We start from the raw sequence: 16,903 nt of genomic DNA, 5'->3' as shown, positions 1-16,903 counted from the left end.
TGAAGGTATTGATTGTTTTGGAGCCTTTTAACTGATCATCTAATTTATTCCAGAGATCAACACCTCGGACCGAAACACATCTACATTTTAGATCTAACCTCGCTCTACTTTTCTTAAAAATAGCCGTTCCTCTAAGATTGTATGAAGACTCTCTGGGTGCAAACAATCCTTGTAAACTGTTTGGGAGTAAATTATTATAAGCCTTGTACATTACTACTGCTGTACTTAAATCCACAAGGTCCTGCAATTTTAAGATATTAAAACGAACAAAAAGTGGATTTGTAGGAGCATAGTAATGTGCATTACCAATAACTCTGACTGCTTTCTTTTGCAATAGAAAAATTGGCTGGATATTTGTTTTGTAGTTATTGCCCCATATTTCCACACAGTAATTCAAGTATGGCAGAATTAATGAGTTGTATAAAACATAGAGTGCATTTTGATTCACACAGGGCTTTATTTTATAGAGAATTGCAACAATTTTAGAAATTTTTGATTTTAGAGTATTTATATGTGATTTCCAATTAAGCTTATTGTCAATGACAACTCCCAAGAATTTTGTAGCACACACTCTTTCAATTTTAACGTCCACAATTTTCAACTGGCAAGATTTAGTAAAAGTTTTATTTCCGAAAATAATATATTTAGTTTTATTTAAATTAATCGAAAGTCTATTACTATCAAACCATTTTACTAATGTTTTAAGCTCTGATGTTACTGTGTCCATAAGCAGTTCAAGATTTTGTCCAGAACAATAAAGACTGGTGTCATCAGCAAACAGTATACAGTGTAGATTTCGCATAACTTCAACAATATCGTTGATGTACAAAATAAACAATTTGGGACCCAGGACGGAGCCCTGGGGAACACCATGGGTTATTTTTATTCTTTCAGAATTAACATAATTGATTTGAACGTACTGGTCTCGATCAACAAGGTAACTTTTTAACCAGGCCAATGCCGTCCCTCTAACTCCATACCTTTCCATTTTTTTTAAAAGCAATGAATGGTCTATGGTGTCAAAGGCCTTACTAAGATCAACAAAAATTCCAATTGCATACTTTCTTTCATCTATTGATATGGATATATCTTCTACAAGTTTCATAACCGCCATTGCAGTAGACCTGCCTGATCTAAAACCATATTGCTGTTCGCATAACAAGTTATATTTCCCTATAAAACTGTCAAGTCTATTTACATATAACTTTTCCAGTATTTTAGAAAATTGTGAAAGAATTGAAATTGGCCTGTAGTTAGTGAATTGATGTCGGTCTCCACTTTTGAAGATCGGTATAACTTTTGCAGTTTTCATAGCACTTGGAAATGTTCCACTTAAAAAAGACTGATTGCAGATATAGGCAAACGGAGTTGCTATTATATGAATGATATCTTTCAATAAAACCATGTCTATATCTAAGAAATCTGTTGTTCTTTTATTCTTACAGGAACTTACAATTTCTATAATTTCATTTTCATTTACACTTCTAATAAAAAAAGAATTCATATTACTTTTAATACTTTTAACATCAAATTCATTTTGGTTACTAGCTTGTGCAATGCTGTTAGCTAAAGTTGGTCCTACATTAACAAAAAAATGATTGAATGCATTAGTGATTTCTTTAGTTTCTGAGACCATTTCATTGTTGACACTAAAATATGTAGGAAATTTATTATTTTTCCCTCCATTTCTTATAATACCATTTAGTACTTTCCAAGTACCCTGGATATTACTTTTGTTCTGTTCCAACAAGTTATCGTAATACAATTTTTTACTGAGTCTTATTATTTGTGTCAACTTATTCTTATAAATTTTATACCTTTCTTCAGTATGTTTGGTTCTATGTTTCAAAAATAATCTGTAGAGTTGTTGTTTCTTTTTGCACGATTTAACTATGCTCTTAGTAATCCATGGTTTTTGCTGATTATTACAAATATCTTTAATATGATGTTTCTCAAGGGGACAATGCTTATTATACAGCAGAAGTAATATAGATAAGAAGACATTAAATGCCTCATCAGGGTCGGAAGATATATAGACCTCCTCCCATGTCTGTAAATACAAGTCTGCCTGTAAAGCAGCAACAGCTTCTGGTGTACGAAACCTTACCATTTTGAATTGTTCAATTTTGGTAATATTATATTGCAAATTGTCAAAAATACCAAAAACAGGGAGATGGTCACTGATATCATTGATGAGTATTCCTGCAGTAATTTGATTTCCTAGTTGATTTGTAAATATATTGTCAATTAATGTTGAAGTGCTCTCAGTAATTCTTGTCGGTTTGTGAATCAGTGGAAAAAGAGTATTACTGTTCATAGTAGAAATGAAATCTGCAATTTTAGTATTTTCCTGAACATGTAAAAGGTTTATATTAAAGTCGCCACAGACAATATGTACCTTGCTTATGTTACTAAACAAACTATCAATCTTTTGATTAAAAATATTTACAGACGATCCTGACTGTCTATATACACAACTAACAACAATGTTTTTTCCTTTCTCAACAATAATTTCCACTGTCAAGCATTCTAAAATCCCATCAATGATGGTAGACCTACTATCGATTTTTTTACATCTTAGATCAGAATTTACATATAATGCAACTCCTCCACTTCGTTTGTTTATCCTATTTAAAGTAAAAAACTCATACCCATCCAACTCTACTTCACTAGTTATGTCTGCATCTAACCAAGTCTCAGACATTGCGATAACACTAAATTTTCTAAACTGACAAAGATATGATTTGAAATCTTCAAAGTGCTTTTTCAGACTTCTGCAGTTAAAATGAATAACACTAAACGCTCCACTCATATTAATACACATAAATTGTTCATCAGTATAATAATCACTATTAATGGTCATATCATTAAACAAATTTTGATCAGGATCTATTTCACAACCAAATTCATTAGTTTTATAATTGCTAGGATTATGAACATTTAAATATACGCCGTCTTCTCTATATTCCAAGTCATAATCATCGTGAAGAGCGTTTAATTCATTCTCGTTGTCTGACATTTTTTTTTTTTTTTTTTTGTTATTCTTTTACACATACACTAACACATCCATACTCTTATACAAGCAACACACATATTGTCTAGAAGATAATTCCACCTCATACACAACTGTAAATGTATCCCCCACGCAGACCATAGAACCCAAAGAAAACTGCACCACATGGATTACATACAGCAAACAAACGTACACACACACATAGAGCATACAGTTAAACACATGCACACTACCATTGGCCCTGAAACCCCAAGTCCAGTCCGCAATCCTCCATGAGTTCATTCTATCAATATGAGTCTGGATACTCCACGGGCAATCCATCTTACAATCGACATGAAAAATAACTACCAAGAAGAAAAAGGGACAATAGGTAATTTCATAACAATAATAACTGAAGTAACTAGTCCTCCAATCGTTATAGTTCGTTATCATCCAAAGCAATCAAGTCTTTCACTCCAGCATATCCATCCAGTGAACAAAATATGTCCATTATCCCAACCTCGAATTCTTGTTAATCCATTTTTCAAAGAGAACTTCCACTCGTATCGTTTTAACAAAATTATATTCCCACAAGGATAAACGTCATGATGTGTATCAAGAATTGTCGATGAAATAAATAACATTACTTGTATTGTTCAAGGTCTTTTAGTTCTCTTACCATTATGACCTTAGCTTGCTCCGGATTTGACCCATTAAGTTGGATAAATACCTTGCAGTTCCTTGTCCATGTTGCCTTGACTTTCCCATTCTTCCTCAGGATACGGGCTTCTCTGGCTATCTGAGCCATTTTCTGCGTCAAGTGCTCGTTGATGTACACCGCTGTTCCTCTTAACTTTCTTCCTTGACTCATCATCTCTGTTTTAAACTTACGATTCACAAAGCGCATGATGATAGCAGGCCTCGCCTTATCCTTTCGCGGCAGACTATGACACACCGAAATGGTGAGCGTCAGCGTTCACTTGCTGTCATAGTTACAGTGACGCCATGCTGCTATCTCGCATACAGAAATCTTTAGCAAATCTGTGGATCCAGACTAAAAGCTGCATCACTGCCAGAATCTAATGACTTGGTCCATGTGTCATTTCTGACCTTTCCTGAAAATTTCCTCCAAGTCCATTGGTCCACTTATATACCACTACATTCACTCTATACTTTATTAGGTAAACTTTGCTAGTAAAAGGTTGAACCCCCTTTTACCTTCAGAACTGCCTTAATTCTTCATTTCATACTTTCAACAAGGTGTTGGAAACATTCCTCAGAGATTTTGGTCCTTATTGACGTGATAGCATCACACAGTTGCTTCAGATTTATCGGCTGAATATCCATGATGCCAATCTTCTGTGCCACAACATACCAGAGGTTCTATTGGATTGAGATCTGGTGACTGTGGAGGCCGTTGGAATACAGTGAACTCATTGTCACGCTTAAGAAACCAGTTTGAGATGATCTGAGCTTTGTGACATGGAACGTTATCCTGCTGGACGTAGCATCAGAAGATGGTCCACTGTGGTCATAAAGGGATGGACATGGTTAGCAACAATACTCAGGTAGGCTGTGGTGTTTAAACGATGCTCAGTTGGTACTAAGAGGCCTAAAATGTGCCAAGAAAATATCCCCCACACCACTGCACCACCAGCAGCCTGAATCATTGATACAAGGCAGGATGGTTCCATGCTTTCATGTTGTTTACGCCAAATTCTGACCATCTGAATGTCAGAGCTGACATGGGGACTCATCAGACAAGCCAAAATTTTTTCAATCTTCTTGTCCAGTTTTGATGAGTCTGTATGAATTGGAGCCTCAGTCTCCTGTTCTTAGCTGGTAAGAAGATTACCCGGTGTGGTCTTCTTCTGCTGTAGAACATCTTCTTCAAGGTTGGGTTGTTGTGGTTCAGAGATGGTATTCTGCATTCCTTGGTTGTAACCAGTGGTTATTTGAGTTGTTGTTGCCTTTCTATCATCTCCAACCAGTCTGCCCATTCTCCTCTCTCGCATCATTCTGGTCCACACAGCTCACTGGATATTTTCTCTTTTTTTAACCGTTCTCTGTAAACATTAGAGATGGTTGTGCGTGAAAATCCCAGTAGATCAGCAGTTTCTGAAATGCTAAGACCAACTCATGCCACATTCAAAGTCGCTTAAATCCACTTTATTCCCTATTCTGATGTCCGGTTTGAACTTCAGCAAGCTGTCTTGACCACGTCTACATGCCTATTTGCATTGAGTTGAGGCCATGTGACTGGCTGATTAGCTGTTTGTGTTAATAAGCAATTGAACAGGTGTACCTAATAAAGACATTAGTAACATAAACATTGGAATCCAAATACATTTCACTGTCAATACAAATAAATTAATGCTATTTACTCCCTCACTAGACCTTGCAGTTCACTGACATTCTCCCGTAACACACTGCCAAACAGTCTCTTCACTTCTCAGTTGTACTTGGTAACTACATTTAATAAAGTTCCGCATACAGTATTAGTGATGTGAATTTCAACTAAGGAAGCAAATATGTTAAGTAAGGAGGGATTGAACTCCAATTGAAAGCTTTAAGGCATTGGCTTAGCCTTCATTAAGTATGGCTGGCTCTTCAAAAACAACCGTTAAAATCAGCATGTAATTATCAGGCTATAGTGAGATGAATTCCTAATCTGGGAGGCTGCAGGGCTTCCAGCGCCGATGGCCAAAAAGGCACAGCGGTCCAACTTGACACTAAGGCTCATTTAAACATAATCCGGATGTCTGCTCAAGAGAGTGCACTCACTTGAGGAAGTGCTCCACAGGTGTTAGGTTAAGACGCTGGAAAAAGTAAAAGTGATCTTTTTTTTGTTAGTATTTCACAGTGTTAGAGTGGAGATGGCTGTTTCCAGGTGGAGATGCTAGGCAAACACTTTTCAAAATAACACATCAATTAATAATCATAGAAAGAATGTATTATTTCTATCCTGAGTTGGCAACTCAAAACCCCATGTTGGTGTCTCTCAGGTCACTCTCATCAAAGACAACCATAAATAAAATACATCCATCAAGGCCACTTGTCAGTAAAATTGGCTTTACATTTAATTTGGCATCATACTGCAAACTAAGCATGAAGCACCATTCAAGTGGAGGATGTGTTTGTCAAAGCAGAGATCTACAGTCAGACCGTGTTCACTCAGATGTCAAATACTCAATGTGTAAAGCTCAAACCGGCATCCTCTCTCCACCTCCCAAACCTCATGCTTACTGCATTATTCATAAAACCTCCATATACTACTGCATGGGAAAGAGACGTTCACTTTTTTCCCCACTGTTTGGCTGTGCATCCAACAGCAGGAGCATTTTTCATCCTTGTATTGCATAATGCCAGTTGTTTGGATTTTTATTCAACCGATGTAGCGGCGCAATGTCATAACAAATATCACTAAACAGCCCGGCCGCAATCTGCATGCATCAGAGTTAAAAAATTAGGCAATCATCAAAACTCATCACGGCATTTGCTTTGACAAACGAGCTGGTGCTGTCAGTTTAGCACGCCACAGCCAAGACTGGGGGTGAGAGTTCTCACTGATACCAAGTTACCACTGAATTCTTAACAAGAAATACTGAATTTTTAAAGACAAATCCAGGTTTTAGTCAGCAGGATACAAGCCACCATTACTGTGCTGGTATTTCACTTTGAAACGTACACTAAAACACTTTAACATATTAGATGGTTTACTGTGTAAATGTTGTCGTCAAGAGCACTGTGCAAAACTGTGAGCCACTTTAGATGCTTTGATTCTTTTCCATCTCACATTAACATCAAGGACTGTCTATCTGCAGTGCCACAGTGAGCCCTAACATATAGCCAGATGAGTCCTGCAACAGATGTTCTCACACAAAACATTGATTTTAGTTAGTCTTTGCTGTTTGCTGCATTTTCTGTGATGAATAAAAATATTTTCCAGCGTCATTTTTGAAAATTTCCTCTCTTTATACGTATAATGTCTCTAAAGCCTTTGCAAAACACTGTATGTCCAGGGCACCCAGAAGAATCAGCAAAACAGTGAAAACATATTGAAAAGGCGTTCAATTAAAGCTGGGATAGGCAGTATGGTGTGTAACCATACTGGGTAAAATTTCACAGTGATCTTTCAGCTAATATTTAAGTGGTTTGAGAGGAAAGTAAACCTCCTCTTGAAAATCTAACCAGTGATGTGAGATTTTAGCCAATCGCAGCCTGTTTCAGAGTAAACACAACATTTTCAGTGGCTATTTTAAAAGGATAAGACTTTACTAATCCCACAGTGGGGAAATCTGCAAGGTTACAACAGTAAAGATAGTGCAAATATTTTGTTAATGTACTACAAAATATAAAAAACAGACCAAAATATAAATCAATATTAATTAGAGAAATGGCAGTATTACACATGCCAGTAATTTTGCACACAATCTGTCATTAATAGAAATATTGACAGAAGTATTAGTATTGCACAGATTATTGTCTACATTGAAAATGCAGATGCAGATATGCATACAAGTCCTTTCAGATCGTGGTTCAGTGGCATCAAACCCTGCAGGAAAAGTTACTGCTCCATCTCTGGCAACAACAGCAAGTCAAAACAGTCTTATCAAAAAACCCTGAAAGACAGTCTAAAAATAAGCACATTAAAATGTGTCAAAGTCAGACATACCAGCTGTAGAAAAGCCTTGTAGTTGGACAGAGCCACAATGTCTTCATAAGGAGGATGGTGCCATAAATCTGCATTGTGCCATTTTAATAGATTTTAATTTCATTAGAACTTGTTTACTCCAAAAAATTGGTTTGGTTTAGGAAAAAATCATTAATGGCAGACACTTCCACAAGAATAACTACATATTAGAAGCTTGAGTATCTTTAAGCACCAAAACAATGGGACTACATTTAAGAGAATCACACTGTTAGGGGGCTGCACAGTGGTGTGATGGTTACCACTTTTGTAACTAGAAGATCCCCGGTTCATGTCCTGGCTTTCCCAGGATCTTTCTGCATGGAGTTTCCATGTTCTCCCTGTGCATGCGTGGGTGTTCTCCAGGTTTGGGTTAGGCAACTTTTGTAGAGCATTTTGATAACTTTTAATCACCCAAAGAGAAAAAATAGCCAAGAATATGTAATCAAGACTGCATTTTTTGAGATCGGGAATGTAATTCTTTTCAGACAGTGCTGAATTTTGCTTTTATTTAGTACAGTTGTAATTGACAGGAGATGTCTTTCACATGCAAATCACTAAAATCATAATTACCACTGTGGAAGTGCGACCACTGCTAGTGATCTTTTACTAGCAAGGCTGGATAGTGCATAAAATTCCACTTTCACAATTTTGTTTAAAATACTGATTAACCATAAAAGAAAAAACAAGGAAACCCCACTGGGTTTAATAAGAGATCTTTTACTTGCTGCTTCTGTGCTATGAGCTGAACTAAAATGATGGTGTTTTGTTTGTTTTTACCAAATTGTCATCACTAGAGAGATTACATCAACTGTCAGATTCATCTACCGGCCAAAACCATGAAATCAAACAAGTGTGGAAACTCCAAAATCAACATTAATCTTATCCATAAATTCATTTATTATGCTGTGTTATGAAGTGTAACACAAATGTAGAAGAGTTGGCCTTTGAACTTCCATCCATCCTCTATTCACCGCTTTATCCTCACTAGGGTCGCGGGGGGTGCTGGAGCCTATCCCAGCTGACTCAGGCGAAGGCAGGGGACACCCTGGACAGGTCGCCAGTCCGTCGCAGGGCTACATATACAGACAAACAATCACACTCACATTCACACCTACGGGCAATTTAGAGTAATCAATTAACCTCAGCATATTTTTGGACTGTGGGAGGAAGCCGGAGTACCCGGAGAAAACCCACGCATGCTCAGGGAGAACATGCAAACTCCATGCAGTTTTGTTAAAAAAAAAAAAACATTTGGATTTTTCTCTTACACAAGGAGCTCAGCTATAAAGTTGCTTTTCTTTCTTTACTCTTGAGACTTTGATATTTTAGACATGCATTTTCTCACCAAACATCAACACTATGGAAATAAGATGCAAGTATATTATGCAAATATATTTTTGTATATGCAGGGAATGCAAGCGACTGCACAGCCTTGAAGCAAAACAATGTACTACATTTTACAACCCTCAAGACTAACAATATGCATTGGGCATCCTTTAAAAGTTCATATATAAACTTTGTGAAGGTCTTTGGCCATATAGAGATCCTTGTTTGTGTGGACTGTACTTAACCTCCTCCAGTCAGAAAATAATTAAAACTTGCTAAAGGAAACTCATTTCGCAACTCAGGGGTATTATCATTATTTTTTGATTAAATTTGAAACTTTTTTGGCTCTCGTGGAGTAAGAAATTCTGATTTTGATATATCGGGCCATATTGTTTATATTGTGTATAAAGTCTATTAAAAAGCCAACATGATTAGATCATTGTTTATTAACTTTACAGCAAAGTGTTTAGGTAGCAGCTTATCATGAAGACACTGCTTTGTGTCATTATCTGACCGACTCTGCTACATGCGCTGCAGTTAGTGCTGAGAGTATTATAGATGATGGAGTTTGTGCTGCTCTGTAGGCACCGAATTACCCCAAGCATCTTTTTCCACATTATATCATGTGAAAGAAAAAGTTTTATGCCATGAAAAAGGAAGTGCTGTCTGGCTAGCTTGTACATGCACCAATCTGCTTCAAACTTAACATGTGTCAGAGTCTGGCCCTAATCACATAAATCCATAGGTTGATATTAATTCACAGTCATAGCGCTACCTGGCGGACATTTTGGATGTCTCACCATGAAACAGGAAGTGCTGTATAACTAGCCTGTACATGCTCCAATCTGCCTCGAACTTTACATGTGTTATCAGAATCTGGCCCTAATCACATCCATAGACCAATATACAGTCCCAGAGATAGCGCCACCTGGTGGATGGACAGGAAGTGCTGCCGAAATAGCTTCTGCCTGAAACTTTACATATGTGATCAGACTCTGGCCCTCATTACATCCATAGGCCGAAATACACTCTCAGTTGCAGTGCCACCTGGTGGACAACCTTGGATTTGCTGACAGCAAGGATGCGAGGACCTGACCAGCTTTAATTTAATGCTATCTTCATTGAATAAAAAATGCTTTTCTTTCAAAAATAAGCTAATTTTTAAGTGAAACCAAACTTTTAAATGGGAGTGTATATTTGTACAACATTTTTGATGTATCTGTGACAGGCCAACAATGTTAATAACTTGCCAACTGACAAATCTGTCTGATTCCGAATTCAACCAAACCAGCCATGTTTAGAGACCTCAGATGTAGTATAAAAAAAAAAAGCTGGACTGGACAACACTGCGAGGTGGAGATGTTTCAGCATCCACTTTCTCTCCACTTCATCTCACAATCCCCTCTTTAACTGGGTGGTTGTGGATTAAAAGAAGATCATATCAGAGCTCAGGACAAGTCGATATTGCACATGCATGCGTGCGAGGCTGATAGGGCACATAAATGGTCAAAGGAATCCCAGCTTCAGCAGCATGAAGGCAGTGGGAAGGATGAACGGAGCGTGGCTAGAATTTTGGGTTGTCAAAGTGCACAACACAGACTCAGTCGTATCAAAGAGAGCCTGCCGATGTTGGCAGTAAAGAAAGAAGGTGTTTTTAAAGAGGCCTGCTTTCATCGAAAATGCAGAAGGCCACTTTTCATTTGGACAATATCAAAGCCAGAGTGCACAACACTGTTCCCTGAATAAATGTCATCAATGCTCAGGATGTCAAGACACAATCCAATAAACTCCTGGAGCCATTAGTTTTCCCATTTACAAATTTGAATTATTTAAAAGCATTGTTAAATATTGTCAATACACGCTTCCAGAATCACAAACTGCTTGGTCATACATGCAACTGTCTGTTTATGGGCAATAACAATCCCCCTTTGAGGGAAACCAATCCAAATGTAAGACAGAAATTTTTATTCCTCTTTTACAGATGGCTGATACACCTCGTGCAAAGCTGTTTGAAAAGGAAACACGTCGGGCATCTTTGTGTCCCAACTGGGTCTCTAGCCGGATGTGTCAGTCGTTACACAAAAAAAGGTGAATGTTGTGAAAAGCTGTGAAAGAATTTAATGAAGACAATGCATTTACAGCATTTATCATTTAAATTAAAAAACGGTACCATTAACTCCAGCGGTTCTTTCCACCCTTCGAGCATTGATTTTATATCACGGCTGACACATTGCTCTGAGTAATTTCACTCAAGAATTTAGTGCACGTTACACTGTAGCTCAAATAAATGTTATTTAATCAATAGGGAAGTATAGTGCCATAATAAAAATCTTGAGGTCCTCATATATATCTGGCCCTAAATCATTTTTCTATTTGCTGTGTTCATCAGTGTTTTCTGCCAGTGGAGATACAGCATTTTCAAAAGTGAGTGAACCTGCTCATTTGCTTTTCTGAGCAAATGTCCTTAAGGTTCAGTGATTTCAACCCACATCTGTTCAATTAGTCCTTTCTAAAACAATATTTGTCTGATATGTTTGAATTAAAAGCTGACTTTAGACCAAAAGACAGACGAAGTGTGAGAAGGAAAGTGTGTGAATGAGAGAGCGAGTCATCTTCGGTATAAACTCAAACTTTATTTGTATAGCTCTTTTCATGGAAAACAACACAAAGTGCTTCACAAGAATTAAAAACAACAAAGACAATAAATAAATACAAAAAAAACAACAACAACAACAAAAAAAACCACAGACCCATACAACATGACATCATCAGGACATGGCGAGGCACCGAGGCTAGAAGGAAGACACTACCTTGAAGAGGGTATAATCAGTCACTGCATTCCCTGCAGGACAGACTTTGATTAATGGCCGACTCTGACTGCTTAAAAAATGTCATTTCAGCCTGACAGTCTCTTAGCTCAACCTGCAAAACGCAGTCCTTCATGGGATTTGGTGCAGTTGAGGTACACTGCTGCCTAAAGTTGTCCATTGTGTGACCTTCCCTGAAGATTTGGTCAATACAGCCGGTTTGATATCACTCCGCTGTGCAGTACTCTGCTCAACATGACACCATGCACACTCTCAGACTGGTGGAATTCTTAGTGACTGGAATTATTGGGCTTACTGAAAAACAGCATCCTGGGACACAGTTGCCAAAAGCATTTGCATTATTTCTCCTCATGCCACAGGAGGAAGACAACATAGACTGTGAGTGAATCGTCGCTGCCACAAAGCGAGCAGATTCCCTGAGAGGAACACTGTCTGCTGGCAGCAATCTTGCTTGTTATTATCCTTCTTCAACCTCAAGATAGACGAGACCAGCTGCAACCGAGTCACCTGACTAGGCTTCATTTTCACTGCTTTGCTTTTTCCACTGACAGGAATTGTACAGTCCAGTAACAAATGCTGAGCATTTCCATATGAAGACAGGCAAAGGATTATCCTCGCAAAGTCTGTGTACCTCTGCAGCCTGTCACACTCTCAGCTCTTCCTTTCCAAGCCGAGTTTCAAGATGGCGCATTTTGCCTCCCTGTGTCTCCACCTAAATTTGTTTGCTCAAACAATAGAGTTCTACAAGCCATACTCAGATTAGAAGACAAATAAACACTGCCATTCAAAAGTTTGAAGATAACATTAAATGAATCAGAAATACAGTCTAGACATTGTTAATGTGGTAAATAACTATTCGAGCTGGAAACGGCTGATTTTTAATGAAATATCTACATAGGTGTACAGAGGAACATTTCCAGCAACCATCACTCCTGTGTTCTAATGCTACATTGTGTTAGCTAATGGTGCTGAACGGCTAACTGATGATTAGAAAACCCTTGTGCAGTTATGTTAGCACATGAATCAAAATGTGAGTTTTCATGGAAAACATGAAATTGTCTGGGTGACCCCAAACTTTTGAACGGTAGTGTAGACCAACCAAACAATGCACAGGTGGTAAATGGATACATGACAGTGTTAAAAGCATTATAGTTGCTAAAAAGATGGCTAAGACATGCCTCATAACTAGAAAAGCACTCAGCACAGTACTCCACCAAGGCTGCTCATTCCTTCTATCATTTCCAGTGGATAAGTCCCAATAGGTTTGCAGCGGTCGATTTGTAGTAGGATCGCAATCATGGTTGTCAGCAGGCAACTTACATATCACTCACTTGTTGTCATAGTTACAGTGACTTTACAGTTACAATGATGTTATCAATGATTCAGAAATCGTTGGTCCAGACTATAAGCTGCATCAATGTCAAAATCTTATCACTTGGTCCTTGTGTCAGACAGACAGGCGGACAATCGAACACCGATTGTCTCAAAACTCAACAGTTCTTGGCGTGGTAATTATGCATTCAGATTTCACACCTACATACATACACACTATACACATACATAGAATAAAACGTGCATTTGCCATGTTTTATAGTCTTATAGTGCAAAAATTGTGACAACGATGAATGAACGTAAGTCTAACTTAAACTTAGAATACAACATTCTTCACAACAAACTTTCATGCCTACAGTACAGTGACATCACACAGTTTTTATGTGCATCATATTGTTTCAGTAATACTTGCCCCTCTTTTAAATTTAACAATGTAAATGCAATTACACAAATCTCCAGTGGACTCACTGAATACTGCCAGCTTTTTAAATAAAATAATCCTAAGTGCTTTCCCCAAATAAATTTCTCATATAACGCACATCAACCAAATAAGAAAAAGACAATCTATCTGAAGTGATGTTGAGAGTAGATGTTGGAAAAATTCTCTCGCTTTCAGCAGTATCTTTATGTTCTCTATGTTCCAACAGTGTGGAAGCAGTGGTTGCCTGAAGGTTAGACGGAAAAGAGCAAATGATCCCCAGTGTCTTTCTCAAACAGTCAGGACACATGTGGGTGGTGAAAGCGAAGGAGATGCACTTTGCATTTCACTGTAACTTTGTTCCTCATCAATATTCTGCTACATTCAACCGCCATTAACAGGGAACAGCTGTAAAAACTGGAAGCATGCTTTGTTTAATTAAAGACAAAACAAAGAGGCCTGCCTGACTAGCGAGATGGGTTAGCAATCAGTGTTGCCAAGTCTGTTTATTATAAGCGACTTTGGGTTTGTTTTTCTGTAAAGTCCCCTGCAAATCTTATCAGTCATGGGTTGCAGGCTTTTGGGCTTGTTTTCTAAAATGTAGTTGCTTATTTATTGTTGCTTATGCATAATGCATACGCTATCATTCAAAAGTGTGATGTCACCCAGACAATTTCATGTTTTCCACTAAAACTCACACCTTTATTCATGTGCTAACATAACTGCACAAGGGTTTTTTAATCACCAATTAGCCTTTCAGCACCATTAGCTAACACAGTGTAGCATTAGAACACAGGAGTGATGGTTGCTGGAAATGTTCCTCTGTACCCCTATGGAGATATTCTATTAAAAATCAGCCGTTTCCAGCTAGAATAGTCATTTACCACTTTAACAAACAACATCTAGACTGTATTTCTGGTTCATTTAAAACGGATTTTCTTTCAAAAATAAGGACATTTTTGAGTGACCCTAAACTTTTTCATGGTAGTGTATACTCAAGAGTCGTCTTTCTGTCAGAGATGATGTGAGAAACATTGGTTTAGTTCGATGGTGTCTTGCATTCCAGATTTTGGGTCTGGTGGAGTTCCTAAATTTAGGTTTTAAACGGTTTAGTTCATTCCTATATTTAAAGTCCTAATTGAAGGAGAAAGAAGCGTGGAGTTGCAGGTCAACAGGCAGCTCTTGTGGCCTGAAGAGGTCTGTGGAGACTCAGAACTGACAGTCTGAGACCATAATCGGTTCCTTAGGGAGTTACGTGACAACATCTTGTTTCCAAGAACGAATTAAATAGTCTTTTGGCTGTAAACATCCATCCTGTTTGTCACATGTTGCAGATGGTCCATATAGTGACCTCATGCTTTTAAACAGTAGTGTATGCCTTTTATTTGAATAAGAGTTTAAAAATGTAAGTTATTCAAAGTTTTTATGTTGACTACGTTAACTGTCAGTTTACTGCAAACAAAAACAAATGCATATATTTATACATTATACAAAAGGCCTCTCATTTACGCGATGTGGCATTTCAGCTGTTGGGTTATTTTTGGGCTTGTTTCCATGGAGCTGACTGCTTGTTTCTATCGCAAGATCGGGCAACACTGTTAGCAACCCAGAGGGGGCTACAATGAGCAGAATGAAGTACTGCAATTCTTATGGCACAGGAAGGGTTACAGTATGTATAATGCAAAGGCAGCACATACTTGAATTTCAACAAATCCCCAGAAACATGTAGGAAAAGCCACAAAGTCGCCAATGCAAAAAGTTGCAGCACTAATAGTCACCCATTCTCACTGCTATTTGGTTAGTTACAGACCCTTTTTTTTTTTAATGAAAAAAAAATTACACAATTTCACAAAAAATAATTACACTTGCTTTTTTTAAAAAGTTAAAAGGCTGTTGGAGGCCAACAAGAGACAAAACTAAACAGGGTTAGGGTTCGGGTTAAGGACATCAAGGTAAAAAAAACAAAACCCTCAGCTATATACAGAATGTACCGACTGGTCAAAACAGAGAGGCAGCAGTTTTAAATTCACGAACACCAATCTGAAAAATGTGGTAAAGACCTGGTGTCCACATAAATGGACTTTTTTTTCAAAAAGAGTGTATTGTTCATAATAACAAAAATAACAAGAAAAGCACTTAGAGAGCGCAGTACTCCGCAAGGCTGCTTATTGCCTCACATGTCATTATCAGAAATGCAGGTTATGCATGTATAAAAAAAATAGCCTGATTTTCAGACATCTAGGCTTGACATCTGTCTATCTTTCTTCGACGGATTAACACCTGTTCGGAATCTTTAAACACAGCTAGTCTGCTCGAGTAACGCTGTATTCACTTCACCTGTCTTTGGAGGTGAGTGGAAGCCAGGAAGCTCACCTGTGAAACACACACACACACACACACACACACACAAACAGGAGGGAATCTAGCACAGCTGTGACTGACAATGAAATGATGAAACGCAGCAGACACTCTAGCACTGGGCTGGAATGAAACAAGCGCATATACAACTAGAAAAGAACTCAGAGCGCGCAGTACTCCACCAAGGCTGCTCATTCCCCCATATGGCATTGCCAGAAATGCAGCATTTTTGTTTTTTATAAATCTGCATTTATTGATTAGTTATTGATGATCGGAAATCACAGCAACATAGAATGTGTCCATTTAATATAGATGAACCCACAAACAAAATGACCTTGCGTCGAGCACAGGCATGTGTTATGCACGTTTATGTTATGTACGGATACTGAATCGCGTGACCGAAATATGTAGCTGACCGAGGGAATTGATGGGACTCGGAAACATCCCCAAAATTTAATCAATCCTTCCTTGTATAATGTCGGATTGTTAAGTCCCGATAAGTCTGCAGCAGTTGATTTGTAGTAGTACCACAATCATGTGATCGCCAGCAAGCAGCTGACGTAGTGTTCACTTGTTGTCATGGTTACAGTGACACCGTGTAGCTCTCGCAATGATACAGAAATCTTTAACAAATCCGTGGATCCAGACTATAAGCTGCATCACTGCCAAAATCTAATCACTTGGTCCTTGTGACATTTGTGATCTTCCCTGGAATTTTCACCTAAATCCATTAATCTGCTTTTGAGTAATGTTGCTAACAGACAGACGGACAGACAGACAAACGAATGTACACCGATCGTCACATAGCTCTCCTGCATTCTTTGGTGGAGTAATAATATCTAAATACAATACAAATATAATAATCAGCTATTAGATAGGATCCTATTATTATATATTTTTGTTACTCCTTATCCCAAATAACTAGACGAAACCTTCACTTAAAGCCCAACCACAGC

This window comes from Acanthochromis polyacanthus, chromosome 3 (genome assembly GCF_021347895.1).
Source record: "Acanthochromis polyacanthus isolate Apoly-LR-REF ecotype Palm Island chromosome 3, KAUST_Apoly_ChrSc, whole genome shotgun sequence".
NCBI lineage: Eukaryota > Metazoa > Chordata > Actinopteri > Pomacentridae > Acanthochromis > Acanthochromis polyacanthus.
This window is presented reverse-complemented; position numbering follows the sequence as displayed.